The sequence below is a fragment of the Mya arenaria genome, chromosome 10, assembly GCF_026914265.1.
Source record: "Mya arenaria isolate MELC-2E11 chromosome 10, ASM2691426v1".
Classification (NCBI taxonomy): domain Eukaryota; kingdom Metazoa; phylum Mollusca; class Bivalvia; order Myida; family Myidae; genus Mya; species Mya arenaria.
The window spans coordinates 29,703,032-29,722,991 of record NC_069131.1 but is presented as its reverse complement, the minus strand read 5'-3'; the positions used below and the strand labels follow the sequence as shown (position 1 = coordinate 29,722,991).

Genomic DNA, 19,960 nt, shown 5'->3' with positions numbered 1-19,960 from the left:
CGATGAAAGTTGTCCAGTCCATTAAATTTAAAATGATAAAACAAACCATAGAGACAAGCCCAGAAATAAAAAACAACTAAATAATACCTGTGTATAGGCTTAAGATAAAGGCCTATGAAACTAAACGAGGAAAACAAAACCCTACAATGATGTTGTGAGGAATCTCTTTTTCAGAGTTTAAAAACAAAAGACCACTTCTTGGTTGCGCAAACACCTCTGCCGGCCACAATTGCTGATTTCATTGCACTTGCTGTTCAAGAAACCTGTTCCTGTTTCGTTAGTATGGAGGCACACTTGGAAAAAGATAAGGTAAAACATAGGCTGGCCAGATATTTTAATAATGAAATAAGTTTGTATTTTTACACTAACCGTTAGGTGGAGTTTACATATAGTCTTTATTTTATACTATTATTATTTTATACAAAACATGACGTATCATTATGGGATAACATCGTTATTTATAACATATATATTGTATTAGGCATAGTAACCATTAACGGCATGTTTGTATGAATTCTACAAATTAAAACAGTATTATCCGTATCATATAACCACTTATAATACCCTGTATATATCTCATTTCGATCTGACGGTATGGTTTCTTTCTTTTTTTAATAAAGGGGATTAGCTTATACTTTCCTGGTGACAATCAAACAATGAAGAAGGGTAAGGTTTCCGTACGATCCACCACAGATCAAAGTACAAGACACTTTGTGAAAAGAAACCTGCATTTCGAACTAGAAGGAAAAGTAAGATTTATTACATTTTGATTGCGCACACATTTGAAAAATATAATTCTCTCTTTTGATTGTAAATATACTTCGAAAACAAATTCATAATTTATTTTATGAACTAAATGTCAACAACACCAACACCCGTAAACAACAGCAACAGTCATTTATTCATTGGCGCAATTGCAACGCAATAATTGTGTATAAAAGAGTATGTTTTCATTGGAACATAGACCAAGAAAGATGTGACGATTCCACACTATGAATATTTGGACTGGGATACAAAACACAATGTTCCGAAGTCGCCAGAGCTCTTTGTTGCCTTCATTAAAGAGGTTGAAGACGTATCCAAAGCATCTCCCCTGAAGGGACCAATACTGTTGCACTGTCTGTACGTTCAAACTTTGCTTGAGCTCCCATTCGAATTTAGATTTTTTCATAGTGAAAGTATTGACAATACCTTCGTCACTTTCTTTTCGCATTGATCCAATCATCCCTGAAATATTAAAGCTTTAACAGCCAATAAATAAGGACATTGGGTTAATCGAATTTCGTGGGTGTGTGGTGATAAACATTTTAATCTCAACCATGCAATAAAAGAACATTGTAAATTAAACATCGAAAACATCGTGCAAAGCAAATATTCGAAGAATTTAAATAAAGCAATAATGTTTCTACTTTCTAAGACACTTGTCCTTACACGATATATAACTTTTGTGATAGAAACGGTGCTGGAAAGAGCGGCCTTTTTTGTGTTGTCTCGACATTACTTGAACAATGGAGTGAAGATAATGAAGTCAGTGTGGTCAATGCCGTTCAGAAAGTCAGAGCTAAAAGACCGCTCGCTATTCCAAATAAGGTAAATATAGAACACTTCTTCAAACAGATGGTCCATATTGCATGGAAGAATAATCTGATTGGTAATGGGCTTGAAACACAATGATACAATTAAAACCACAGAGACAAACGAAGAAGGAAGATAACTAACAATGAGTATGTTAAGAGGAATAACGTTCAAGGTTTAACATACACTAAATTAGAGGCAAAATTGAATTATATTTGTATCAAACGAATGTCCCTGAGTCATATTTACTTCAAGATAAACACGATTAAAGAGGTTTCGTAATAGTTTAATTCATAAGTCCTATATCTGTGTGTTACAAATACTGATAATTGTAATTATAGTTATCAAATCGGCATCTTGATTCAAAGTGTACTTGTGTCAAAATTCTTCTGTTGTATAGTTCATCACTTTGTAGTTTATGCTTTTATCTGATGAAGATTAAATAAAGTCGAATCTCGTTTTGAAAGTGAGAGTTTGCCTCATTGTTATATATTTCATCAGTTGTTGATTATGTTAATTATTATTGCATTATTGTACGAGTTTTATCTTTTAGGAACAGTTTAACTTCTGCTACGAGTGTATTCTCCATTCCGTGAACGCAGCAGATAACGCTGTGTATTACAACATAAGTGGGGATATCCAGAGGGAATACACAATTTGACCATCTCGCAACAATGGCGCACGTAGGGTTACCATTGACACGAAGAAATGAATATACTTACATTTAATAGGCATACGATGGAATATTAAGTCATGCCTTTCATAAGGTGGAGACATGATGACAATTATTTCAATATAAACATAAACATTGTATTGTAAATCTCCTTGTAATTAGTTGCATGTTGTTATGCTTTTATTTATTTTTCCATAGTGTATACTGTTTTGTTTTTGTTTTTTAATGAGTTGTATATTAGAACTTTTTTGATATATTTAATGATTGAATTGTACATAACTTTTATTATTATGTTGTAAACTATAGATATAAGTATATTCCATTGTGTTTCCGTTGCCCTTATACATTGAGCTTTGAATACACATTATATTTGAAATTGAATAACACTGTCATAACGGTTTATTTTTTAATAATTTCTTCAATAAATCGAGCTTAAAAGTATGATTGTAGGTGTTGTAAGCGTAAATAAGTACAATACATTTATTTATAGTTTTCGTAAGTGTTTTTCTTTTTAAACTGGAAATGTGTTTAGTTTTATGAGAAGATTGGCATGTTATTGAGCATTTATTTGAACATTTACACCTGTGTATTTCTGGTGTGTAGTACTGTTGCTTAGCATCTCATATAAATGTGCATACAACCCTTTTTTATTTTTGGAAATATATTATATCTTTTATTTACTTAAAACTTGCATTAGGCAAAATCATGAACTAAAACAAATTTGTATTATTAAATAACCGAAATATAGACCGCCGTCGATAAAGCCAAATATAAATCATATTCACTAGGGTTTTCTCATAATCCTGATCAAAATAAAGAGTGTCATTTTATTAATAAGTTCACTGTTTTTCCCGGTTTGGTTATTAGTTCTCTTTTTATAATATTATTGGTTCCCAACTATAACGAGAACCAATTAATTTGAAACTATTTTTCGGTTTGGTTTCATTTTTCTTCACCATCTTGTTTGTTCGTGCAAACGGGAACAATTTCCATAATCAAAATGTCTACTTGCTGTCAACATTAATATGACAATGTGATCAGAATATTGCCATACATTTCAATTGTGCTTTTGGCTTAGTATGTTGAATTTCCAAAACGGCAATTTGGGACAACTAGGATCAATTTTCGAAATAATTTTACGAATTTATTTATACGCTTGTCAACTTCCATTGTATTTACATAATAATTGTATATTCACTGATACGCTAGATCAATTTGACATTATTGGAGCATACTATTTGCATTTCAGTTTTCCAATAAACGTTCTCTTCCTGTGTTTTGTTTTAGTTACATTGAAGATAACATTGTAATCATTATGACCCCCCTGAGCGCCATGTTGTCAAGAATATTATGACATTTGAATTTGTCATTGACATTGGATGCCTTTGAGGCAGTTTTAAGATTATGACAATTGAAGGTGTAAGGATAATAGGTACAGTTTTTAATCATATTCAGATGATGACTGATATTTGCAGATAAAGATGTACCTTCTTAAATGCTGGTTTTAAATAAATATGACGTAATTGTAATGACCAATATAATATGCGACCGTGACCTTTGACAATATGATCTTAAAATACATAGGGGCCATCAACTGGTCACCCCAAACTAAATTTCTGGTATGAGGGCCATGGGTGCAGGCATTGTCGAGTTATCACACAGACAAGGTTTCCACGTTCAATGTAACTATAACCTTGACGTTTGACCCGATGACCACTAAAATCGATAGGGGTCATATTCTGGTCAGGCCCAACCTCTAAGTCAAGTTTGGTGTTCATGGGTGCGGGCATTGTCGAATTATCACTCAGATAAATTATTCGCATTCAAGAACACTGTGAGCTTTGACCTGATGACCCTTTTAATCAATGGAGTTCATCAACTAGTCAGGCCCAGCCTCCATGTAATGTCTAATAACCACAGGTTCAGGCATTGTTGAGTTACTACTCAATGAAGCTTTGTCAACCATTTCGTGTTAAAGGCCACTGTGACCTTGACCTTTATCCCGACCACAAAAATCATTGAACACACCTTCATGTCAAGTTTAATGACAAAAGATCCATGAATGTTGAGTTATCGCTTGGACAAGCTTTGGGCTTACTTGATCTAAAAATTCGTAAATACTTCCTCGATACTTCCTCGTCGTTCTTTTAGTTATTAGACACTCATGATCAAATGAGCATTTTTAAAACGTTTCTTCTTAGTGGGTTTCAGAAATGTGTCACTAGCTTTTAAAATTAGATTTTCAAATGTCTGTATCACAATATATATATATTTATATTTTGAAAAATAATATCTTCATATATGTGAGCGTTTGTAACATTCATATTATAAACATATTTTGTATAAGCATTTTTATTTTCACTTAGGTGCGTACTAGACATTTGGCACTAGCTCTTTCGAATGTATAAAGTAATCCACGATGCTACAACCGTATCTATTCATAAACTTTTTAAGGTAAAGTTAGGGCTACAAAATCGCCCATTACCTTTTTCACAGTTGCATTGCATGACACTCTTGTACTTTCGGGGCAATTATCAAATTAATCAGCGTATTCATAAACATCATAAAGCCTTGTAGTCGTTTAAAATTTAATGGTCTGCAACACATACATATCATAACACATAAAGTTTAATAAATTTTCCGTGTGACAGCCAGACAATGAAGACGGGTATGGTTTCCGTACGATCCACCACATATCAAAGTGAAATACACTATGTAAAATTAATGCTGCACTTTGAACACGATAGAAAGGTGATATTTAATATTGGTTTAAAAATGGTACGCAATTTTGATAGATTCTAGCGTTTATCAGAAAACAAATATAACATATAGAGGTAAGCAACATTAACAGCAACAACACAGTGTGCGAAAATAACCTTTTTTACCCTGGTAGCTACAGATTTCTGTAGCCCGAGCCAGATATCCGTAGCCAAACAGTTTACAGTAAAAGACGGGGCATCTGTATGAGCTCTCATATTTTTCGGTAACTACATATACAAAGTTTATTTAAAAAACAAAGCCACATCAAATCTTCCATATCTCCCCAAACAGTATTGACTGTCTGAAGTATTATTTTTATAAACATAATTATCATCAAGCTTGACAAGATCACTGCTTTAGAAATTATCCGTACCGATGAGGAATTATACGGAAGTCAGTAAACGGTGTCGAGGTAAACATTGTCAACACCAATGCCACCACCACGAAGAACACGACCATCAACACTACCATCACCACCATCAACAACAAAATCAAATGTTTCAAAGTCGGCAGAAAACTTTGTTGCCTTCATCAAAGAAGTTGAAGAGGCATTATCTCCCCTTAAGGGACCGATACCCTTGCATTGTATGTACGTAAAAACTTTAATTTGGCTTCCATTCGCCTTGAAATGGTTTCTTAGTGTAAGAATTAAGAATACCTTAGATATCACAACAAGCCGAGGATCTCTGAAATATCAATGCTACGCTGTCGTAAGTATATCAAATAAATAAAACAGGATTGTGCGTAAATGGAATATTGATTGTAACAAATATTGTAAACTCAACTTTCAAATTAAATAAAAGAAGAGATGAAACATTGTTTTTATTTCTATGATCTTTGATACCGCTGTTTACACGACCGTTTTGACAGGAACGGAAAGAGCGGCATTGTCTGTGTTGTCTCGACAATACTTGAAATATTGCGTGAAGATAATGAAGCCAGTGTGGTCAATGTGGTGAAGAATGTTAGAGCTAGACGACCGCTCGCTATTCCAAAAAAGGTAAATAAAATCTTGTACGAACAAATAGGTCATACTGTATATGTAGACAACGCTGCTGAGTAATGGTGTTTTACAATCTTACAATAGGAACCACAGGGACAAACTAAGTAGCGAAACAATTAAAAATGGCATAAGGTGTAAGGCCCAATACACATTAAACGAGAGACTCAATAAAAACCGCTTGTTAAATACGAATGCCCACGCATCGTACATACATTATACAGACATTTAATAGACGTGAATAAATCGCAATACTTTTTTTTATCTAATATGTCTGTACGATATACTACTTATTATTTAAAGTAATAGGTTGCAAATTCAGCATCAGTATTAGTATATATGCCTAGGTGACCATAGGATTGCATTAGAATAATGTAAACTAGTTGTTGTAACGTCATGGCGTCACGCCATGTATGACGTCGGTTCTTTAAATGTACTATGCATCTCTCATTTTATAAAAACTGAATAAAGTAAAATAGCGTTTTGATAGTTTGGGTTTGACTTTCTTTTGGATATTTTATATTCTAGACATTATTTAACATCAAACACTCCAGTTTATACATTTTAGGAAACTAATAAGTTTTTCAATGAATAACCACTGAATATGTAATTTGTAATATCCTCATTATCTCATTATATTTGTTCTTTTATTTCCTGCTACTTATATTGTTTGCTGCAGGACAATTAAACAATGATGACGGGTGTGTAGTCTAGGTGCGACCAAAGTGCAAGACCACTAGTCCCAAATTAAGGAAAAGCAAATTTATTTTTTGTTTGAAAATCGGTATGTATCTTTAATATTGTCCTTACATTTACCAAAAAACAAATATGTGTTTTCCAGTATAAAATAAATGTAAGAAACGACAGCAATAACACCACCAACAGCAGCAGTACCCACTCAACCACCACTTACACACTCCTGCAACAACAACGCCAACAACATGTTCGAAACACCATCACATTCATGCAAGTATTATGTTACTTTAGTTCATTTGAAAGATGTTACAATTCCACACTACGAATACTTGAACCCGGATACAAAAATGTTTCTAGGCTGGCAGAACACTTTGCTGCCTTCAACAAAAATGTTGAAGACGTATCATAATCATCGCAGCTTAAAAGATTGGTGCTGTTGCACTTTCTGTGTGTACCAAAACATGTAAGCCCCTATTGGCATTTCAATTGTGTATAAATGTAATTATTTTATTTACCCTTATACCTTTGCTATCGCAATATACCTAGTATCTCTGATTGTTTAAAGTTATATACTGACGTTAGAAATAAAAACGAATGGAAAAGGCAAGAGAGTCAATTTAATCATCAACGCTATTTACAATATTAAAACGACCTTTTTCCGTTGTGACAGAATCTGGGCTGGACAGAGCGGCGATTTATGTGTTGTCTCGACATTATTTGTAACAATGTGTCAAGATAATGCAATCATTGTGGTCAACGTGGTGAGGAAAGTCAGAGCTAGAAGATCGCCCGTTATTCCAAATAAGGCTAATCTAAAACTTCTTGCTTTTTTGTATGAATTTGCTTAGTGATAGAGTTGAATCACACTTATACAATGAAAACCACAAGGACAAAACCAGCAGCAAAACAATTAACAATGAGGATGTAAAGAGGGACAAGGTTGAGGGAGTAACATACACAGAATGAGAGACGCAATTCAAATCTGAATGTTAAATACGGATTTCAATGAATCATAAATACACATGAAATAAACAAGAATTATCACTTTATTGTTTTAGTCAAATATTATGTCTGTTTTGTTGTAATACTTGAAATTTGTTGTCATATTTCTTTTTTTAATTCGGAATAACAAGGCGATCATCAAATTGAATAAAAGATGTTACGCCGTTGTTATAAGGTCAAGTTGTCATGTTTGTTATAACGTAGTTATGTCAAATAAACTCAATTGCTCTCATCAGATAAAGACCAGTTCAGATCGAAAAGCGAAATGCCATATTAGTTTTTTACCAAATTTAACCTGCCAGAAACTTCCAGAATTATTTGAAATCTTTGGTTTGCATATTATCAATGGAACTTTCGACAAAACACTGTTAAATTTAAATTGCCATTTTATTATAATATTATTCTCAAGGTTTAAAACAATTCAGTAAAAGTTAGAAAGGAAATAATTCTATATAATATACCTTAATACATTAATGTGTGCCTTCTTTATTAGTGTATATATAAAGTAGATCGGTGCGTATATCACTGTATTTTGATCATAAGTTATGACGTTAGCGATCTATATCATATTTTTGCCCGGTCCGGACCTCGCCAAAAATGTAATTTGGACCGCTGACGTCATACAACTGGTAAGTGCGGCTTGCTATTTTCACAACGTTAAGAATTGTCACAAGTATTCGTTATTAGCTTTGTTCAATAAAACACTTCTAAAGCGCTTTAAAAATATTGAATGGTAATATAAAATGTTTGGTATAATATAAGGTATATTTGCAAACCACTTCAGGCCATATAGCGTATAAGGATCAGCCCCCGAAGATGAATGGACCTCAAAATATACTTTTGGTGGCTGACTGTCCGGTCCATTATTGTCATATAACCCTAAGTTGTGTGTAATATTTCTTAAATAATCTGTTTTTGTACCGAGCGGGCGTGCTTTATTGCTGTAAGAGATCGAGTTCCGAATAATGATCATTGCAACACAAAACAAAATATTTTGTTTCCAAAATATATGCCCTATATGTAAAACAAAATATATGTACAGTGTTTGGAGTTCTTAAAATGTTCTGACTTAAACTAAATACACTCATTACGCGGTATACCAGTTGACTCTTGGCGAAACAGTTTTATTGCAAAGATACACTTGCTTAAATATTTATTTTATTTAGAAAACACTTGTACATGATAACCTGATTTTAATGAGCCATTTCTTCAATACCTGCTTAATCAATATTTTAATGTCAGAACAAATATTTGTTATTGAACTATTTATAATGTTGTATACCAAACCTATTTGCAAACGAAATCCTCATACATTAAGTTTGCTTGACTGGTGTCGGCCTTATATTTGTAGTACTTTGAATATGTTAAATTGTTATTGGCATATATACGTCACATATACGTATACGTATGGGTCTTTGTTCTCTATATAATGATTGTTACAATTAAACCTTAAGAAACTACAATGCCCTCAAAAAAAGAATTCTGCGAATGGATTGTCTCCTGCCTGAAGCATTTAAGTTATACTAATCTATACTGCATAGTACTACGATTACAAGAGAAGTATCACTACAAACCCTTGCTAAGTTACTTTAAAAAACACCTTTTTATAAGATTTTGGAGAGGATTTGCTGAAGTAAGAGAAGTTAATTCGATCAACTTTTGATGACAGTGAGGAAAATGAGGCCGCTAATGAAGAGGACAGCTGCAAGATCTTACAGGCTAGGTACATAACGCGTTATAAGTGAATGCCATGCAAGGAATAATATGTCTGTGAGCTCGTTAGTCTGCATTGAAAATCAAATGAATATTGAATATGAACACGCACCCCTACATTTTTTCCGTCGTACACAATGAATGAGCAACAGCCGTTAAAGTCGCCGAATGAAGATTTTATATAAAAATATATATTTCCCTTGTTGTTTTTATAGCTTTCACTTAGCTGTTTTATTTTCAGAAATGCACATACGCAGGTTTCCACACAATATAATTACTGAAACTGGAGTCACTCCGATGGTTGACAAAAGACAAACCAGTGCAACTTAAAAGTTACTAACAAGTGGTCACACGGAGAATTTACATACCTGCACTTATTTCCGTTGAACAAAGCACAGTTTTTAAGACTTTATCAACTAAATATTTTTATAATAATTGAAAGGTATAAATGCAATAAATGTTCTACTTTTTCTATATTATTTAAATTAAAACATTTAATTGAAAATTGCCAAGCTTAACAGAAGTGTAAGTTAAGTTTGACCATTTTTCACACAGACATCGAAACCAGTTTCAGGTAGTAATATTCTTCTCTAAATTAGCATATTAAAATTGTGGTTGTGACGTGTTTCTCTTGTACATGAACTTTTTGATTTGTTGCATTGGCCGTGGCAGTTTGACTATTTGTGGTTATTTGACAGTTTAGAAAATCAGCTTATTGATAACATAAGTAACTTTTCAACTCAACCAATCAGCGGCGTTGACATTTGTACTGACTAGGTAGACTTATAGGGGTCATTAGCGTGTCCATTGATACTCCCAAGGTGAACGTCCGGGACACAACCAGTAAGCGGTTCGAGCGATATTGATGAAACTTAGTAAATCGCGGCCACATAGTTGACGGTATTTGCATAAATCTTGCCTATTGCTATGCATGATTTATTTTAGATCCGGAAGGGCGACAAATCGGTTATATTGTTCAATTAAGTCGTCACAGTAGGACAATCTGTTTATTCAAACTGAAGAGAAGTACTAGCAAGCTAACTATTAATACTTTGAATATCATACATTCGTTGTCTTCAAAATACATAGCGTCTGATTCTTTGTCACAATACAGTATGAATGATAATAAATGAAACAAAACCGTTTGGTACACATTGCTTCCCATTACGCACGGTTTTATACCATGCAAAGAGCTTTAGCTACGGTTAAGTTGCAATTCTAGTTTGATCTGCTACGACTATTCAAAAGACCCGACGATAAATGATCTACTACGGCAATCAATAATGCTGACAGCACACCCCATACGTTTTTACGATTTGCTTCTAAGGTAGAGTACATATCAACAAACTACCAAAAGACCCAGAAAACTTATACTATTGCAAAATTAAGACTTATGTTCATACACTATAATCTTCTATGACAATGCCGTGAAAAACCACGGAACCAACGTCATCTATCGTGGTGTAGTTGTTATCAATCGTATTTTCTTGAACTAGCTAAGATAATGATCGTAGTAGAATGCACATTAGAGAATGCGTTGAAATAGTGCTTAATTCGAAGCAAAATGTTAATTGTTCATTTTCAAAATTATGTTTTATCCTTACGAGTATGATATATTGCTTCAATCATTGACTAACTGACTTAAGTGACTTGGTATGAATTTATAAACATTTAAGTTGGCGTTCTTATTATAGACACATTGAAACTTTATCTTCTATTAAAATGCCATTTAAATTTTAAATTAGTATCCAAAGTTTTCAAATCATGAATAACGTTTTTGAAATAAGCTGACATAAAACAACACCAAAGGACGAATATTTGTGTTCCTTGTCAAGATATTGTAAATAGATTTTTTTTTGACTCGGAATTCAATGCATTGCTCATGTATAAACTCAAATGATGTACGTACATAATATTGGCTCTTTTATGGCACACAATTAAACGCCTCTTTACACTTATGAAATCAAACTACATAAATAACTTGTTATGTTTACCAACAGTTTTAACACTTATAGCTAAAGGGAAATAATACTGTTAAATATATATATATATATATATATATATATATATATATATATATATATATATATATATATATATATATATGTGTGTGTTATGATATTCTTGTATTGATTTATTTCCCTGACACTCTTCATGCATTTGTTTTGCGTTGAAGGTTTGCTGCTATGTATTTTGTCCGGTGTTCAATTATTACCAATTAAAAATGGACATGACTTAAACAGGTTCAGATACCAATAATGAAGAAAATTTTTCTCGAAAATCGTTATGATTATCATTCGTATATGTAAGCACAAGAGTGTCATCCAGATTTTTAAAACCAAAAGATCGTAAATTTTAATAATTCTAACAGGTAGTTGGGCAGATAAACTCAATGAATTGCTTAACAGTGACGGATACACATACAATAATACAAGTTGAATATATTGATATTTTTACGTTTTATAAAAGATTCTCACTGACATGGGTTAAAAGTGATCTTTTATGGAACTCATTTTTTAGGAGTTAGTGTTTTAATTAAAATTATATTAGCAGAAACTTAGGATTGATATCTAGACGAAAAGTAAAGTAATCCTTCGGTACAGTAAACACCATACAATCATAACAAAGTTCTAAGATTGTGATAATTCCTTGAGTACTTATTCCGCAGCGAACATCAAATTACAAACGTCTGCATCTGAGATAAACATGTTAACATTCCTTTTAATATGTTAATATAAACATAATAACTATGATGTTGTTTTTAAATAGCAACTTTTCCTGACACAAGTGATTTATGAAAACGTAAACGGTGAATTATAATGTTGAAATGGAACATGACTAGCCTCGGTGAAGAGTGTCTTGCTGCAGACCTATATAAAACGTTACCAGCATGGTCATAGAACATCCAAAAAGACGAAATAAAAAGACAGCTGATTGAGGAGATGATTAATTTTGTAGTCAAAGTTTGCCCTTTCAATCAACTATAATCATACTTAATTTATTTGATGATACGTTTTGTCATATAATTATTAAATACTCATTGCTTTACAAGTGAATTACTTAGCAAACTTTATATGATATCTGTACATGAGTTCATGAGTACAGATAAATATACTGACGCTTTTATAAACTTACTTGATTTATGTGGTAGACAACCCCAGTAAATTCGAATCGACAAAATGCGCAAAAACTGTGACATATGGATGTGTCTTAAACGATGTTCTATATCAGTATTAAAGGTAAGATTAGATGCGTTAAATACGTTATACACACATATATCAGTTGCATGTCAGTTATTAACAATTTTCCAATTTGCATTTGTATCATCTGGTGTCAAGTCCCTTTAATAAACACTGTAAAATTCATACATTTTATGATTTGTTTATTTTTTTTAAAAAAATGACGAGCTGTTGTCGTCACTTGATTGTCATCATCGTCGTCGTCGAAGGCGTTGGTTAAGTTTTGGGTTTAGGTTTTATATGGAAACTGTCAAAGCTGTCACTTTGAAACTTAGGGAACTTGTTCATCTAATACCCTTCTTTACATTGTGCCATAAAGATGCCGAGTCTAACCTGCTTTTTTAGGGTAAAAAACATGAATTTTGAGAATTGGTCATACCTTCGTCAATTTTTGTTGAATTGATTTCAGCTTATACAAATTGATACAGCTAATCGGATTACTGGCCAATAGAGTGAATTAAGTCAATGATGTATGACCCTAAGATTGACTTAAAGTTACACTCTCACAGATTTAACGTGTTGACAACTTCTTTATTTTTTGCCTTGGAGCGAGCCAATTTATGCGAAAATGCATGAATAACAGTGATTTAAGACAGCTGACAAAAATCAGATCGAACACTTTGATATTTAAGTTCAAAAATTGATGTTTTATGCATTTTACTGAAACCGTTAGTAACGATTTAAGTCATTAAACATTAATGTTCGAATGAAAATATGCAAATCTGCGATCTGATCTTTTGTCAGCAGTCTTATATCACTGGTTTGCAAATATTTACGTAGAAATGCTCATTTCAAGACAAACAAAGTTGTCAAAACGGTAAATCTGTAAGTGTGCAGCTTTAAGTTGCATATTGAATACATGTACCACCAATTGACTATAATTGTTATGTTTCTTCATTTCTTTCTTCATTTTTAAATTTATTATCAATTTCGATCTTGGAATATTATTTTTATATTTGATTAATAAATATACAGTATTATACTAAACTTGATTAAAACGAAAAAAATACAAAATATTTCTCGAACTTAGAACAACGGCATACGGAAATGAAAACTATAAAAAGACTTGATATTATTATAGAACAGCATCGCTTTTTTAGTAATCTCTATAAAGAAAAAGCTACAAATATTGAAAGTGAAAATTTGTTTGTTTTTTTTACAAACCAATTACAAAATTGACGGACATAGAAAAACAGTCTTGTGAAGGCATGCTTACATATTCTGAATGTGAACAAGCTTTAAATGAAATGAAAAATCAAAAAAGCCCTGGTTCGGATGGCATAACGGTAGAATTTGACAAGCAATTTTGGCAAGAATTGAAAGAACACTATTTTAAAAGTGTTAATTTCTCTTTTGAAACAGGAAACCTGACAACTCTTCAAAAACAAGAAATAATTTAATTGATACCAAAACAAGGTAAAGATATAGAAAGTCTATGGAACTGGAGACCCAAAGGCAATTGCAAACAGACTTTAAAAAGTTCTCACAAACATAATACCAAATACTCAATCCGTTTTTTTTTTAAAACAGATATATTTGTGAAAATGACAAACTTATCCATGAGGTCATACATTTTTTAAACGCAAAGAATAACCCGGGCTTGTTAATTTTTGCTATTTCGAAAAGGCGTTTGATAGTAGTAATCATGTTTTCATTGTACATTGCTTAAAACACTTAAATTTTGGCCCAACTGTTTTAAAATGGGTTACAGCTTTTTATTTTGATGTAACAAGCTTGATATTAAACAACGGTTACCTATCACCACCTGTTATTATCCAACGAGGAGTAAGAAATGGCTGTCCTTTGTCGTCGTATCTTTTCATAATAATCATACAATTATAAGCAAACTATATTGATCACAATATAGACATTAAGGGACTTACAATAAACGGCAAAGACATAAAGCAAACACTGTTTGTCGATGACGCAACTTACATACAGAATGTGTCAAAGGAATCATTTTCATATCTAGTCAATACTTTAATAAGTTTCAGAAATATCAGGTCTAAATCTAAATGTTACTAAATCCACTGTTCTAAGAGTTGGCAGTTTAAGAAGCACAAATTTGACATACTGCGATGAACTTCGATTCCAATGGACATATGCAAATTCAAAAACTTTAGGAACAGTATTTTCCAACGATAAAACAGATATGTTTAACCTCAATGTCCTACCAAAGTTACAATCATTTAAAAACTGTTTTATGCAATGGGAACATAGAAAACTAACACTCCTAGGAAAAGAGATTGTAATAAAAACATTTGCACTACCAAAACTCATTATGCCTTAATTTGTTCTGCTAAATCCACCAAACAAAATATTACAATAAATTAAAAAGGAAATATTTAACTTCATATGGTTCAAAAACAGACAAAATCAAAAGAGATACATTAACTCAACATTTAATAAAAGGCGGTTTAAAAGTTCCAAACATAGAGTTTGTCCTACTCACTAAAAGCTTGCTGGATAAGGCGTTATATTGACGAATTAAATAGAAGTGGTACAACAACTAGGATTAAATGAAATAAAAGAGTGGAAAAATATAAATATGAACACGTACAGACGTTCCAATGACACAAATATTAGAAGTTTTCAATATAAATATTTACACAGAATTGATCCATGTAATGAACTCCTGTATAAATGTAAATTAACGTTCTAATCTTAATCAAACTTAATCATCACCTGCCCAAACCCCTTTTTGTGTTTATAATTCTCATTTTTAGCTCACCAGAGCACTCTAGAGGTCACAATTTCGGCACAATCTTAATTAATCCTAATCAGAATATTTCCCTAAATAAAATTTTGGACGAGTTCGATATTGGGTCATCTGGAGTTAAAAACTACGTCACAAGGTCAAAATAAAGGAAATGATTGTTAACACTTTAGAGGTCACATTTATGACTGTATCGTTAGGAAACTTGGTCATATTAACTTGTAAATATTAATGATCTCTAGTTCAAATTCGAATCTGGACCATGTGCGGTCAAAAACTAGGTCACCAGGTCAAAATGAAGGAAAAGCTTGTTAACACTCTAGAGGTCACATTTATGACTGTATCTTCATGAATGTTTGTCAGAATGTTTATATTAATAATCTTTAAGTCAATTTCAAATCTGGGTCATATGCGGTTGAAAACTAGGTTACCAGGTCAAATCATAGGAAAAGCTTGTTAGCGCTCTAGAGGTCACATTTATTAATGTTTCTTCATAAACGTGGTCAGAATGTTTATAACAATATACTCTAAGTCAAGTTTAAATCTGGGTCATGTGCGGTCAAAAACTAGGTCATTAAGTCAAATCATATGAAAAACTCTTAAGCACTTAGAGGTCACATTTATGACTGTATGTTCATGAAGCTTAGTCAGAATGTTTATATTAATAAGTTCTAGGCCAAGTTTGAATCTAGGTCATGTGCGGTCAAAAACTAGGTCACCAGGTCAAATCATAAGAAAAGCTTGTTAACACTCTAGAGCTCACATTTATAGCTATATTTTTATGAAAATTGGTCAGAATGTTTATATTAATAATCTCTAAGTCAAATTCGAATCCAGGTCATGTGTAGTCTAAAACTAGTACATTAGGTCAAATCATAGGGAAAGCTTGTAAGCACTTTAGAGGTCACATTTTTGAATGTATGTTCATGAAACTAGGTCAGAACGTTTATATTGATTAGCTCTCGGCCAAATTTGAATCTGGGTCATGTGCGTTTAAAAACTAGGCCAACAGGTCAAACAATAGGAAAAGCATGTTAACACACTAGAGGCTACATTTAATACCATATGTTCATGGAACTTGATCAGAATGTTATTCTTGATGACCTTAGGTAAACAGAGGTCAAAAACCAGGCCACTTGGTCAAACCATAGAAAAACTTGGTAAACACTGTAGAGGTTACATTCTCTCGTTGATCACCATATAACTATGTCAGAATGTTTGTGTTTATGAAGTTTATGTCAAGTTTGAAACTGGGTAGCCTGAGTTCAAAAACTAGGTCACGAAGTCAAATCATAAAAAAACATTGTTAAAACACTGTTGAGGCCATATTTTCTGCTTTGTCTATATGAAACCTGGCTAGAATGTACTTATTACAGCAAGGTAAGGTTTGCAACTGGATCATCCGTGATATTAAAACAAAATGTTTACCAGTAAGGGGATATATCTCGGACAGGAGCAGATCCCGGACAGTCATTGCTGATGTTTACCAGTAGGGGGATATATCTCGGACAGGAGTACATCCTGGACAGTCATAACTGATGTTTACCAGTAGGAGGATATATCTCGGACAGGAGTACATCCCGGACAGTCATTTACTGATGTTTACCAGTTGGGGGATATATCTCGGACAGGAGCAGATCCCGGACAGTCATTACTGATGTTTACCAGTTGGGGGATATATCTCGGACAGGAGCAGATCCCGGACAGTCATTACTGATGTTTACCAGTAAGGAGATATATCTCGGACAGGAGCAGTTCCCGGACATTCATTGCTGATTTTTACCAGACGGAGGATATATCTCGGACAGGAGTAGATCCCGGACATTCATTAATGACGTTTACCTGAATAGATCCCGGATAGGAGTAGTTCCCGGACATTCATTACTGACGTTTACCAGTTGGGGGCTATATCTCGGACAGGAGTTGATCCCGGACAGTCATTACTGATATTTACCAGTTGGGGGATATATCTCGGACAGGAGTAGATCCCGGACAGTCATTACTGATGTTTACCAGTAGGAGGATATATCTCGGGCAAGAGTAGATCCCGGACAGTCATTGCTGATGTTTACCAGTCGGAGGATATATCTCGGACAAGAGTAGATCCCGGACAGTCATTACTGATGTTTACCAGTTGGGGGATATATCTCGGACAGGAGTTGATCCCGAACAGTCATTACTGATGTTTACCAGTTGGGGATATATCTCGGACAGGAGCAGATCTCGGACAGACATTTACTGATGTTTACCAGTTGGGGATATATCTCGGACAGGAGCAGATCCCGGACAGACATGTACTGATGTTTACCAGTTGGGGATATATCTCGGACAGGAGTTGATCCCGGACAGTCATTACTGATGTTTACCAGTAGGAGGATATATCTCGGACAGGAGTAAATCCCGGTCAGACATTTACTGATGTTTACCAGTAGGGGGATATATCTCGGACAGGAGCAGATCCCGGACAGACATTTACTGATGTTTACCAGTAGGGGCATATATCTTGGACAGGAGCAGATCCCGGACAGTCATTACTGATGTTTACCAGTAGGGAGATATATCTCGGACAGGAGCAGATCCCGGACATTCATTACTGATGCTTACCAGTAGGGGGATATATCTCGGACAGGAGTACATCCCGGACAGTCATTACTGATGTTTACCAGTAGGAGGATATATCTCGGACAGAAGTACATCCCGGACATTCATTTACTGATGTTTACCAGTTGGGGGATATATGTCAGACAGGAGCAGATCCCGGACAGTCAATACCGATGTTTACCAGTTGGGGGATATATCTCGGACAGGAGCAGATCCCGAACAGTCGTTACTGATGTTTACCAGTAAGGAGATATATCTCGGACAGGAGCAGATCCCGGACAGTCATTGCTGATGTTAACCAGTAGGGGGATATATCTCGGACAGGAGCAGATCACGGACAGTCATTACCGATGTTTACCAGTTGGGGGATATATCTCGGACAGGAGCAGATCCCGAACAGTCGTTACTGATGTTTACCAGTAAGGGGATATATCTCGGACAGGAGCAGATCACGGACAGTCATTGCTGATGTTTACCAGTAGGGGGATATATCTCGGACAGGAGCAGATCCCGGACAGTCATTACTGATGTTTACCAGTAGGGGGATATATCTCGGACAGGAGCAGATCCCGGACAGTCATTACTGATGTTTACCAGTAGGGGCATATATCTCGGACAGGAGCAGATCCCGGACATTCATTACTGATGTTTACCAGTAGGGGGATATATCTCGGACAGGAACAGATCCCGGACAGTCATTACTGATGCTTACCAGTAGGAGGATATATCTCGGACAGGAGTACATCCCGGACAGTCATTACTGATGTTTACCAGTAGGAGGATATATCTCGGACAGGAGTACATCCTGGACAGTCATTTACTGATGTTTACCAGTTGGGGGATATATCTCGGACAGGAACAGATCCCGGACAGTCATTACTGAGGCTTACCAGTAGGGGGATATATCTCGGACAGGAGTACATCCTGGACAGTCATTACTGATGTTTACCAGTAGGAGGATATATCTCGGACAGGAGTAGATCCCGGACAGTCATTTACTGATGTTTACCAGTTGGGTGATATATCTCGGACAGGAGCAGATCCCGGACAGTCATTACTGATGTTTACCAGTAGGATGATATATCTCGGACAGGAGTAGATCCCGGTCAGACATTTACTGATGTTTACCAGTAGGGGGATATATCTCGGACAGGAGCAGATCCCGGACCGACATTTACTGATGTTTACCAGTTGGGGATATATCTCGGACAGGAGCAGATCCCGGACAGTCATTACTGATGTTTACCAGTAGGGGGATATATCTCGGACAGGAACAGATCCCGGACATTCATTACTGATGCTTACCAGCAGGAGGATATATCTCGGACATGAGTTGATCCCGGACAGTCATTGCTGACGTTTACCAGTAGGGGGATATATCTCGGACAGGAGTAGATACCGGACCGACATTTACTGACGTTTACCAGTAGGGGCATATATCTCGGACAGGAGTAGATCCCGGACAGTCATTGCTGACGTTTACCAGAAGGGGATATATCTCGGACAGGAGTAGATACCGGACAGACATATACTGACGTTTACCAGTAGGGGCATATATCTCGGACAGGAGTAGATCCCAGACAGACATTTACTGATGTTTACCAGTAGGGGGATATATCTCGGACAGGAGTAGATCCCGGACAGTCATTTCCTGATGTTTACCCGTAGGAGGATATATCTCGGACAGGAGCAGATCCCGGACAGTCATTTACTGATGTTTACCAGTAGGGGGATATATCTCGGACAGGAGCAGATCCCGGACATTCATTACTGACGTTTACCAGTTGGGGGATATATCTCGGACAGGAGTAGATACCGGACAGACATTTACTGATGTTTACCAGTAGGGGCATATATCTCGGACAGGAGCAGATCCCGGACATTTATTACTGACGTTTACCAGTAGGGGGATATATCTCGGACAGGAGCAGATCCCGGACAGACATTTACTGACGTTTACCAGTAGGGGCATATATCTCGGACAG

General features: G+C 34.9%; 1 pseudogene; it reads left to right on the top strand.

Moving 5' to 3' along the window:
- Positions 1 to 2,236, top strand: part of LOC128204562 (receptor-type tyrosine-protein phosphatase kappa-like) — a 37,531-nt pseudogene extending 35,295 nt beyond the window's left edge.
- Positions 2,237 to 19,960: the final 17,724 nt, after the last annotated feature.